The 12758-nt window shown below is 36.5% G+C and overlaps 1 protein-coding gene and 1 pseudogene across 7 annotated transcripts in view; one reads left to right on the top strand and one right to left on the bottom strand.

Annotated features, from left to right (window-relative positions):
- Grm8 (glutamate metabotropic receptor 8) overlaps nucleotides 1–12758 on the bottom strand; it is an 867398-nt gene that overhangs the window by 280033 nt on the left and 574607 nt on the right. The gene's annotated exons all lie outside the window — the stretch shown is intronic.
- On the top strand, nucleotides 7431–8246 carry LOC106010380 (swi5-dependent recombination DNA repair protein 1 homolog pseudogene; annotated as a pseudogene).

Here is a 12758-nt window from a genome sequence, read left to right as displayed (position 1 = left end):
AGTAAATGAACATGGTGTTCATTTGATTATCCCATTGGCTTAGAAAAAGATATATAGATATAGACATAAATATAGATAAAAATACTCCACACAACTACTACATATCTCTGTTTGAATAAAATTCTCTTTAATTTTTCTAATTTAACATGCCAAATTATATAAAAAGCATGGGATGTGAGAGACAATATATAAAATTATAAGATCCAAGGATAGAAATGGGTATAAATACAACACTCAATGGTTGTTTTAAAATTATAATTAGCCTGTCATACTACACAGGTAGCAAATAGAGAAGATAACACAACGCAGAAAAGAATAAATAGTGACATGCAAGTGAGTTACATGTTATTCTCACGGTGACTCTTTTTGATTCTTAACCAGAAAATCCATTACAGACCTGAGGCTCACCAAACACAGGATTGAACCATATTTGCCTTGATCAGTTAGTTAAGAAGAAAGAACCTCAGTGTCTGTGATATCAATATCACTTCATGAGGCCCATTACAGTCCCTCTATGTTAGCTTTGATAGCCTAGATTGAGAAAATACATATATATATACATATATATGTATATATACACATATATCCTCAAGTTATTTTTATCTTAACACACAAGGGAAAGTTTTATCTATACAACAGTTTGGGACTGGTGTTCAGTACAATGGGACGGTGCTCCTCTACACAGTCAGGGAAGCAGCATGGCCATTCTCTGCCTTCTTCAATATCTGGCTCTAAAAGTCAACTTGATATTCAAATTTAAACCCACCAGAAAGCATGCAGAAGAGTGTGGGAGAAGTTTTTATATTAGGCTGCAAATAGCATACATCTACTTTCTCTGGAGGGAACTTTGGACAGAGGCACTGCATAGGTGAGTTTTCCATCGCTGGGACAAAAACACCTGACACCTACAATTTAAAGGTGGAAAGGCTCACAGTTTCAAAGGTTTCAGTTCCTGTTTGGCTGGCTCTCTACATCTAAGGCAAAAGCATCCTGGCAGCAGGGTGTGGTGAAGCAAAGCTATTCATTTCATGGCTGTCAGCAAAAAGACTTCCAGCTAGATCATCCGTGCTTTCTTTCCTCCCTCACTGACTAGCAAAGGGCAAAGATGCAATGGTGAAGTTTGAGGCCCTAGGGAATGGCAATGCCACTATGTGAAAGAATCCTGATTCCCTGAAAAGTGCCCTTTCTCAGTCTCAATAATCAGCACTGAACTATAACACTTAGGAAATAAAAATCTGCCTAATATTAATCCATAAGATCTGGCACTGCTTATTACAACTAATTATTCTGAAAAATATGTGTGCATATCTCAAAGATGCTGTGTGGTGATCCACTGATGTTGCTTCCTTCATGGTTATGAAAATGTATAACTTAAAGATACTTATTTAAAGCACATTTTAAGATATGTGCCTTAAAAAACCAACTGAAAATATTGCACATATGTATAATAAATATTATTTGAGAAAGAACTATTTGAGCATATTTGATACTTTTAATATGTGTCTCCTGAAATTATCCTCACACTTGATTTTATCTAACACTTTAAAAAGAAATGAAAAATCACTTGTATTGGGAATAGAATGAAATGAAATAAACGTGCTATCCAAAGTTACTTAAATTGATGCTACATTCTTATATGTAACTGGAAATGGATGGGACCCCATGTCAGCATTTGCAATCTGTGGGTTCTCTCAGATGAGGTGCATGCTGTGAAAGAGAATTGCAAAGGAAATGACAAGAGCAGATGTTTGCTCAAGATGACTGGAGATATGTCTGAAAGCATCAAAACACACAATACAAGCTATCAGCAGACAAGTAGGTTGTATCCAGCCTTCAGATCTGCATCAGTAGACAAAGTTGGCCTCTTCAAGGGTGATCTCATCATATTCAATAATAAAAGAAAGTAATCTGCTCCCTGTGCCACTTAACTTAGATTCTCAATCATCATATGTATAAATATAAATGCATGCATATTTCAATCCAGGGAATTCCTCTTTATTATTTGGAATGCAAAATGGTCCTAAATTCTGATGTTCAGGCCCCAGATTGTGATGTCAAAGCCTCTCAAATAGCTTCAGAAGATCCTGTTTGTTCCTTCCAAGACTTACTCCACCCTGGTTAAAGGGTCTATAATCCATATGTGTGCTCAGTAGTAAGGCTGGCAGTGTGGGAAATACAGAAGAATCCAATCTGGCTCACTACTAGTCTAATGTAGTGATGGCAGCAAAAGGTCCACTGGCTTCCAGTAGAGACAGGAAATGACTTAGAAATTAAGAACATCAACTAATAAGGCACACACTGCCAATCACCAGGTGAAACATTTAAGCACAATTCTCTGAGCTTCATTTCCTTCATTTATTTAAGGAAAATAATAATTTCTCATAGCACTTTTGTGAGAATTAATATAATTAATACTTGTAAAATTCTTTCAAAAGAATGCCCGATGCATAGTAAATTTTTCAACTGTTATCATAATCATTATCATTTATGAATCACAGTGGGGAAATGTAGAAGATAGGCCAGTCTCAGCTACAGTAGCCTGTTCTCTGGTTCTTTGAGGACAGACAGGCCCCTCCTCCCATGACTTTGTCCAAACTGCCAAGATATTCAGAATCAACAGTTCTTTGGCACTCTATCTCACACACTTTCACAGTAATAAGAATCCAAAACCCAAAGGGCACGTCACCTCCCTGTGTTTAAGTTAGTGAGCAGTTCCCTCCTGTGGCTGCTGCTCTGAGATGTGGGGCACCTCCCAGGCAGGTTGGTCCCAATCCTCCACATAACCAGCTCTTTCTTTCTCCTGGCCCAGAACCAAGGCTTGTACCAAAGGCCCATTGTTCTGACACCTCTGAGACTTCTTTAAGTGTTGATAACCTTTCCTTGCTGTTGGCCCGAGTCTACTGTGATTCAGAACATGGAAGGGGTGTTGGAAAGTATCTGCCCCTACCTCCCTGAAAAATCTTCAGATATTTTATACACGTTGGCATATCTCACTGGAGAGAAAATGTTGAAATATCTGACTGTGAAAATAAAGATGAAAAAGAGGTAAAGGTGAAAAACATGAAGGAATTTTCAACATCACTAGTCATCAGAGAAAAGCAAATTAAAACAGTACTGAGATTCCAATCTGACTCCAGAGAGAAAGGACATCCTTAAGAAATCAAACAATAACAAATATTGGTGAGGCTGTGGAGAAAACACTTCTAGATTTTTGGTGGGAATGTAAACTATATAAGTACTATGGAATTCAGTAGGGAGATTCTTCAAAAAAAAAATGAAACTAGAAATTCTATTTGATCCACCTATTACCCTTCTTGGTATCTTCCAAAGTTAAAGGCACTATATTACAGTAATACACATATACTCATGTTCATAATAGCACTATTCATAATAACTAAATCATGGAAGCAGCCTATGTGTTCATCAAGATGAATGGATAAAGAAAACATGATATTTACACACAATGGATGACTATTCTGCAATAAAGAAAGATAAATGAGTCATCTGTAGGAAAATGGATGCACAATGTTAAGCGGAATAAATCAGACACACAAGCTTAAAATCGGGTGGTTTCTCTTACATGAGAAACCCAGAATATAAATAAAGAGAAAAGAAAAGTTAAAGTATAGCAAGAAGGAAGATGGATCTTTCTCAAATAGGAAAGAGGTCAAGAGATGGAGGGAGAGAAGAGAAAGTGGAAGAAGAGGGGATGAGTAAAGGAATTAAGATGTGTCTTGTCCATGTACCAACACCACAGAAGGAAGGTGACCGTTCTATACCACAAACATGTTAGAAAATAAAAGAGGAAGGGAGTCAAAAGTTGGATGGCGGGGGGACAAAGGGAAGGGGAAGGGGATGAAACAGAATTAAGATGTTTTATGTACTTGTATAATTCCCCCCAAGAAACGTAAGCATTATATACTATAAACATGTACTATGGTAAAAAAGAAGAAAATATATTTATAATTATAAACCTCGTCAATCTCTCTTGCTAAAGAAAATTCTGATAAAACTAAGACCTGCTCCAGCGCGACCAACCAGCACAAGCTGAGGATCCAGGCAGCACGAAGCCCCCTGCTCCGTTCCGGGTTCCGCTCACAGCACGGTGAGGACCCAGGTGTGGCTTGGAGCTACTTCTCCGTCCAGCATTCAGCTTACCCATGCGAGCACCTGCAGGGCCCAGTCCTGCTCCCCCCCACCCCCGTCGTCCGCACCCCTCACTCACCCACCCACCCACCTCTGGCCTCTTGGCTCTTCTGCTACCTCGTTCCACACTACAGGGGATTATAAAAGCCCTTGTCCTGAACGCCACAAGATAGAGCAGAAGTTAGCCACTGAAACGGGGCCTCTCAGGCTCCTCGATGAAAACTGAAGCTCAGCAGAAAAGTAAAGAGGATCTCTACAATAAAGGCACACCAGACTATGGTACTTGGTACTGGAGGGATCATCACCTCCCATTGGAACCTGCACTACTTCAGGGGAAGGGCAACTGGAACCTGCAGTAGAACTTTGCAGAGTTCAACCCTGCAGGAGGACAGGGAGCTCAACTTGGGACTTACAGCCAGAAGTCTGCCTGAATCTCACAGGTCTCCTACGGGCTTGCTGAGACTCACTGACCTGTATATGCACATGGCTGCCTACGTTGCCTACTGTAACAATAGAGACATACCCTGAAGAAGGCCCTTCATTTTTATTTTTTGTTATTTGCAAAAAAGAAAAAAATTTTATTCTCTTATTTTTAATTCTTGATTTTTACTTTTTTCTACTCTTTTCGAAGTTTTACTTTTTTCTACTCTTTTCAAATTTTTACTTTTTTCTACTCTTTTCAAAATTTTTACTTTTCTCTTCTTTTTTTTCTTATCTCTGGAGTACTTTATTACTTTTTGTGAAATACTTTCTGAAACATAGTTATGCCTGTAAAAGAGCTTTTCAAGAGTATTCATAGGTACATATTTGTGCACATGTATTTTTTTTAATTTATATATTAATTGGTACATTTTAGGTATACAGCACATTTACATTTATCATTGGGTGTTTGTACCTGAACATGATGTATCTTTCTTTTATCTTTTCTCTCTCTTCCCTTTCTCTCTCTCTCTCTCTCTCTCTCTCTCTCTCTCTCTCTCTCTCTCTCTCTCTCATTCTCTCACTGTCCCACATTTCTCTTTATCTCCCTATTTGTTCCTTTCTGGACTGAATTTGGATTTCTCCTTTGTTTTTCTTTTCTTCTCTTTTTCTGTCTCTTGATTATCATTAGTTTTAGAGGAAAGTAAATACAGTGTCTAGCCTCCCTATTGCTGATAGGTGGTTCTGTTCATGTCTTTGTTCTTTCATTCTGTCTTTTCCTCTTGCCTTTAACAATCTCTTAGAGTTTGTGTGATCTTCCTGTGTCTTCTGGCCTCACTGCTAAATTTTCCTGATCTTTCTACCTGTCCCTCCCTCCACAACTCCTTCTAACTCCCTATCCCAAAGGGTAAAGTTGTTATATTGAAGAGTTTATTCACTATACACATATGTTGGGTTGGTCCTTGGTTTTGATTTAATTCACACAGTTAAATGTAATAGATTAATAACTACCACAAGTTGTCATTTTCTAAAATGTACTTGATGCTATGGTGTTGCTGATTGTATCATTTGGGCTAAGATGTTTTGATTGATCTACTCAGTTTTCCTTCCTGGTATAATGAGAATGAAATGGCCTCAGAGTCATTAGAGTCTCAAAATCTAAACACCAGCTATATCTGGAAAACACCTCTGAAAAGCAATCATTCCACAAGGGTTTTAAACACAAGCAACAAAGATACTTACATTAAGCAATTTTGAAATATCAACCCAGAAATTAAACCAAGGACAGCACCAAAAACAAAAATGAGAAGACATTTAAGAAAGGCACAAAGTCAGGCTTCCACCACACAAAAGGCAAATTCTGGGGGAAATAAGGTGGAAAAATCTGATGATCAACCACCTGGACACCCTGAACTGATAGCACAGGAAGTAACAAAACAGATGCATGAGGTTCTAGGAAAATTCAAAGCACAAATAATCTCCCAGATAACTACAGAGATGGTGAGCAGAGTGAAAGACATGATTAGAGGCTCTAGAACAGAAACAGATAAGAAAATAGATGAGATCAGAAACATGCTGGAAGCCATGAATGCCCAGCATAAGAAAGAAGTGGAAACCATGATCTCCCAACATAAGAAAGAAATGGAATCTATGAAACAGATTCAAACAGATATTCAGGAGATTAAAAACTCCATCGAAAGCATGCAGAGCAGATTAAGGAAATCTGAAGATAGAATATCAGATATAGAAGACAGGATTGTGGTTAAGGACCATGAAAACAGAGATTTCTTAAAAAATAGCAATCAATTCACAATAAATCAATCCAGCCACTGCTAGATGATGCAAAGAAGAATAACATAAGACTGATAGGAGTCCCCAAAAAAACAGGAGAAAGTACAATTGATATAAAAAAAATGCTCATAGAAGTAGTTGAAAACTTCCCAGAGGTAGAGAACTGGACATAGAGATAAGTGAGGCATATGGAACTCCAACTAGCCGTGATCAAAAAAAAATCTATACCTAGACATATAATAGTAAAGTTCCCAGAAATGCAACAGAAGAACAAAATCCTACAAGCAGGTAGAGAAAAGAAACAAATCACCTACAAAAGTAAGCCCATCAGAATCACAGCAGACTTCTCAACACAAACTCTCAAATCAAGGAGAGCCTGGGGTGAAGTATTTCAAGCCCTAAGAGAAAATAACATCCAACCTAGGCTGTTGTATCCTGCAAAATTATCTTTCAAAATCGATGGGGAAATTAGATATGTCCACGACAAACAACACCTGAGAAATGTCGTGAACACCAAACCAGCACTCCAAGAAATTCTAAACAATATCCTAAATAAAGACAATGAAGGTCACAACTTCAAGAGGCCCAAAAGAGGGAAGTCACCAGGCAAGGTAAGAAACGAAAGGCAAAGGGGGGGGGGGCAATAAGAAATAAAACAGCCAACAAAAGTAAAACATCATGACAAGGATGAGTCAATATCTATCAATTATAACTATCAATGTTACTTGCCTCAATTCACCAATCAAAAGAAATAGACTGGCAGAATAGATTAAGAAGCAAAATCCAACAATATGCTGTGTACAAGAAACACAGCTAACTCAAAAAAAAATTCACAGACTGAAAGTAAAAGGATGGAAAACAGTTCTCCACCGCACAGGAACACAGAAAAAAGCAGGAGTAGTAATCTTATTTGCAGACAAAAAAGATTTCAAACCAAAACTAATTAAGAGAGACAAAGATGGTCACTACATACTTGTGAAGGGAACAGTGCAAGAGGAAAAGATGACAATCATAAATGTATATATGCACCAAATATGAATGCCCTCAACTATACAAAACAAATATTAATGGATATGAAAAACCAAATAAGGTCTCCAGCCCAGGAGGCGGCTGGTACCGGATGTCAGCGCTCTGTGGAGGAGCTAGTGGCACTTCCCTTCCATGAAGTAATCCAAGATTTCATTTCCAGTATGGAAAGCCCATCAGACTCGGCTGTGATTTTACCTAGCACCCCACAGGCCCGTGCGAATCCACCATCTCCCCATACAAATAGTTCGTGGAAAGTGCCCATGAGTGCAACACTTAAAAAAAGATTAAGGAAAACAAGATTTTCATTTAATGCCTGTTGCAGTGTAGTAAAACATCTTAAAATAGAGAATGAAGAAAATGATGAGAACTTTTCTGAGAAACCAGCATCTTCAACAGAAGAAAACTGTTTGGAATTTCAAGACAGTTTTAAACACACAGATAGTGAATCTGAAGAAAATACATACTTGAAAAATACTCTCAAAAATATCAGTGCATGTGAATCTACTTCACTTGTTACTATAGGTCATACAATGCTCTTCAGAAAGATTCTGTGAATGAGAATCTTGAACAAGGATTAAAGGAAGAAAGAATAAAATTGGTGAAGCAGGTACAGGACAAGGAAGAACTCCTTCAGAGGCTAAAACTAATCAAAATGTATAGATCAAAGAATGATCTCTCACAGTTACAGCTGTTGATAAAGAAGTGGAGAAGCTGTAGCCAGCTGTTGCTTTATGAGTTGCAGTCAGCTATGTCTTAAGAGAACAAAAAAACTAAGCCTTACTCAGTTGATAGACCACTATGAGTTAGATGATAAATTGTTACACTATAAAAGAAGTGAAAAGGAATTTATAGATGCTTAATTAATGACTTTTTTCTCAGAATAAAAAAAAGAAAGAAAAAGCAAATAAGCACTAATACAATTGTGATTGGGGGGGCCTAAATACCCCACTAACACAAATGGACAGATCATCTGGACAAAAAATTAACAACAAAATTCTAGAACTGAACCAAACTACTGAACAAATGGACTTAATAGATGTTTACAGAGTGTTCCACCCCACAAAAACAGAATACACATTCTTCTCAGCTGCACAGGGGTCATTCTTCAAAATAGAACACATGCTAGCTCATAGGACATGTCTAAATAAATGTAAAAGAACTGAAGTTACCCCCTGTATATTATCAGACCATAGTGCAATAAAATTGGAGATCAATAACATAAGAAACCACAAAACTCAAACAAACACATGTAAATTGAATAACACCCTCCTGAACAACCAATGCATCACAGAGGAAATTAAAGAAGAAATTAGTCAGTTTCTACAAGTAAATGATAATGCCAGTACAACATACAGGAATCTATAGGGCACAATGAAAGCAGTTCTACAGGGGAAATTCATAGCAGTGAATGCCCATATTAGGAAAACAGAGAGAACTCAGATAAAAAACCTAATGCAGAACATCAGGCTCCTAGAAAAAGAAGAGCATAACAAACGCAAAGCTTGTACAAGAGAGGAAATCATAAAGATCAGAGCAGAGATCAATGCAAAGGAGACTAAGAGAATGATACAAAAATCAATGAATCAAAGAGTTGTGTTTTCAAAAGAACAAATAAAATTGATAAACCTTTAGCCAACCTTATCAAAAGAAGAGAAGAAAAGGCTCAAATCCATGCAAGCAAAAATGAAAAAGGTGAAGTCACAACAGACCCAGCAGAAATCCAGAGGATCATCATTACCTACTTCAAGGACCCGTACTCTAATAAAATGGAAAATACAGAAGAAATGGACAGATTCCTAGATACATACAAATTGACAAAGTTAAATGAAGAAGATTTAAAAATTGTAAACACTCCAATTACAAGCAGTGAAATTGAAAACCTAATTAAAAATTTACCAACAAAGAAAAGCCCAGGTCTTGATGGCTTCACTGCTGAATTCTACAAGATATTTAAAGAAGAGCTATTGCCGTTACTCTTTAAACTCATCAAGAAATTGAAAGGGAAGCAAGGCTTCCAAATTCATTCCTGGAAGCAATTGTTAACTTTGATTCCAAAACTAGGGAAAGACCCAACCCAAAAAGAGAACTACAGACCAATCTCCCTAATGAACATAGATGCAAAAATCCTCAACAAAATACTGGCAAACAGAATACAGAGTATCATCAATAAGATCGTACACCCTGACCAAGTCGGATTTATCCCAGGGATGCAAGGATGGTTCAGCATTCATAAATCAATAAATGTAATACACTGTATTAACAGAGTCAAGGACAAAAACCATATGACCATCTCAATAGATGCAGAAAGGGCATTTGAGAAACTCCAACACCTATTCATGATAAAAACGCTACAGAAAATTGGAACAGAGGCATTTATCTCAACCTGATTAAGGCTATCTATGAAAAACCAACAGCCAACATCATACTAAATGGTCAAAAACTGAAAATTTTCACTCTAAAATCAGGAACAAGACAAGGATGCCCACTATCACTACTCCTGTTTAATATAGTTCTGGAAACATTAGCCCCAGCAATTAGAAAATAGAAAGAAATAAAAGGAATAAAGATAGGAAAGGAAAAAGTTAAACTGTAATTACTTGCTGATGATATGATACTTTACATAGAAGACCCAAAAAACTTGGTCAAAAGTCTTCTAGACCTAATTGACAGATTCAGCAGAGAACCTGGATACAAGGTCAACACTCAAAAACAATAGCCTTCTTGTACATAAATAACAGACTCACTGAGAGAAATTCGGGAAACAATTCTTTTTACAATAGCATCTAAAAAAATGAAATATCTAGAATCAACCTAATAAAGGAAGGAAAAGAACTCTACACTGGAAACTACAGCACTCTGAAAAAGGTGATCGAAGGGGATATAAGAAAATGGAAAAACATCCCTTGTTCCTGGGTGGGAAGAACCAATATAATGAAAATGGCCATACTTCCAAAACTAAGATATAGATTTAATCCAATGCCAATTGAAATTCCAACAATATACTTCACAGAACTAGAGAAAAGAATACAAAAATTCAATTGGAATCAGGAGAAGCCAAGCATAGCAAAAGCAATTCTAGGCAACAAAGACATGGCTGTAGGTATCACAATCTCCAACTTGAAACTATACTACAAAGCTACTGTGATAAAAACAGCATGGTGCAGGCAAAGAAACAGACCCGAGGATCAGTGGAAATGATTAGAAGATGCAGAAACAACTCCAGACACACTCAGCCACCTCACCTTTGACAAAGGAGCCAACCACCATCATTGGAGGAAAGACAGCCTATTTAATAAATGGTGTTGGGAAAACTGGATTTCAACCTGCCAAAGATTAAAACTAGACCCATACCTATCACCATGTACTAAACTAAGATCGAAGTGGATTAAAGATCGAAATATTAAGACAGAAACACTAAACTTGCTGGAAGATAAGTTAGGTAGAACTCTTGAAGACATTGGCATAAGAAAAGACTTCATGAACAAATCTTCAGTAGCACGGGAGCTAGCACAAAGAATAAACAACTGGGATCTCATCTTATTAAAAAGCTTCTGCAGCACAAGAGAAACCACCAACAGAGCTAAGAGGCAACCTACAATGTGGGAAAAAATTTTTAGCAGCTGTACCTCAGACAAAGATCTACTATCGACAATATATAAAGAATTGAAAAATATCAGACCCCTCAAATTCAAAGACCCAATTCAAAAATGGGCATCTGAAATGAACAGACATTTCTCAGACAAAGAAGTAAAAGTAGCAAATAAAGATATGAAGAAATGCTCAACATCACTGGTCATTAGAGAGATGCAGATGAAAACAACATTGAGATTCCACCTCACTCCACAAAGAATGGCTGCTATCAGGCAATCAACCAATAACAAATGCTGGCGGGGATGTGGAGAGAAAGGAACCCTTCTGCAATGTTGATGGGAGTGCAGGCTGGTGCAACCACTGTGGAAATCAGTATGCAAATACCTCAAAGCACTAGGACTAGAGGTCCCATTTGACCCAGCTATTTCCCTGCTGGATATATTCCCCAAAGAACTAAAAGAATCATACCACAATGATATATGTGCACCCATGTTTATAGCAGCACAGTTTGTAATAGCTAAATGTTGGAAACAGCCCAAGTGCCCATTAACTGCAAACTGGATAAAGAAGAGGTGTTTTTTTTTAATAAAATGGAGTACTACTCAGCCATAAAGAACGACAAACTAGAGACATTTATAGCTAAATGGATGCATATTGAGGCCATACTCTTAAGTGAAATAAATAGGACACAGATGTGTGAATACCAAATAGTTTCTCTAGTGTGAGAAACTGAAAGTGTAAATAAGGGTTAAAATGATTAAAATGAATAATTGATAATTTGAAATTGGAAAAGGTCCAAAGGTGTAGGGGTGGTGGGAGGGGAAGGAGAAAGGGAAGAAGGGAAAGGAGAAATTATGAGAAAAAAAAAAAAAGGAAACAAAATCTATGTAAATAGGGAAGGGTGGAGGGGGTGAAGGGCACACAGGTAATGGGGGAAAAATAAGAACTAAGATACATCACATACAGGTAGAAGCACCCAATGATAAATATAAACATATTGTTTACCTAAAATGTAGCAATAAAAGAATTTAAAAAAAACAGCAATTAAGACCTGCTTCGCAAGATCTGCTCCGGGATGATTTAGAAATAGCTACATTCTGGTTTGCGCAATGTGTCACCACTTATAAAAATATCCCCTTAAAAATATAAATATATATATTCTCTATTATTTTCCTCTTGAATAAAGTATATATATATATATATATCACAGTATTTAATATATCACATTATTTAATTAGCTGTGCCACAATTACTTATAATATAAACTTTCATATAACTATATATATATACTTGTATATATTTAATCATGCATTTCAAATGGTTTAAACTACTATCTTAATGTATGCAAATAAAATATTTAACTAATTAAATTATAATGATGCATATATAATATACTTATATATTAATATCTATCAATATGTAAATTTTTAAGACAGTACTGTATTTAGAATATCCTATACTTCTGTGAGTCTAGGTAAGAAATATGAAGGCATTAAGAAGTAAATAATTTTTAAAACTCTAATCATCAGTATTCATAAATTCATATACAAGATCTATAAAAACATGGAAAAATATTTTATTCACTTTTATTGCCTCAGAATTACAGATATTTTAAATGTAATGTTTGAATTAAAGCAACTGAAATTAACCCTATCATTGAATTGCTATGATAAGTTTAAAAACCTCAATGAAATAAATCATTGTCTAGGTGATTTTTCCACTTTTCTAAATTCCCAGTAACATATCTATGAATACTAACAAAAAAGTAAAGCAAATATATC

The sequence above is a fragment of the Heterocephalus glaber genome, unplaced genomic scaffold (assembly GCF_053883595.1).
Source record: "Heterocephalus glaber isolate CG9 unplaced genomic scaffold, H.glaber_assembly_v1.0 deba00000546, whole genome shotgun sequence".
Classification (NCBI taxonomy): domain Eukaryota; kingdom Metazoa; phylum Chordata; class Mammalia; order Rodentia; family Bathyergidae; genus Heterocephalus; species Heterocephalus glaber.
Note: the sequence above shows the minus strand (reverse complement) of the source record. Positions and strands in the feature narration are given on the sequence as shown.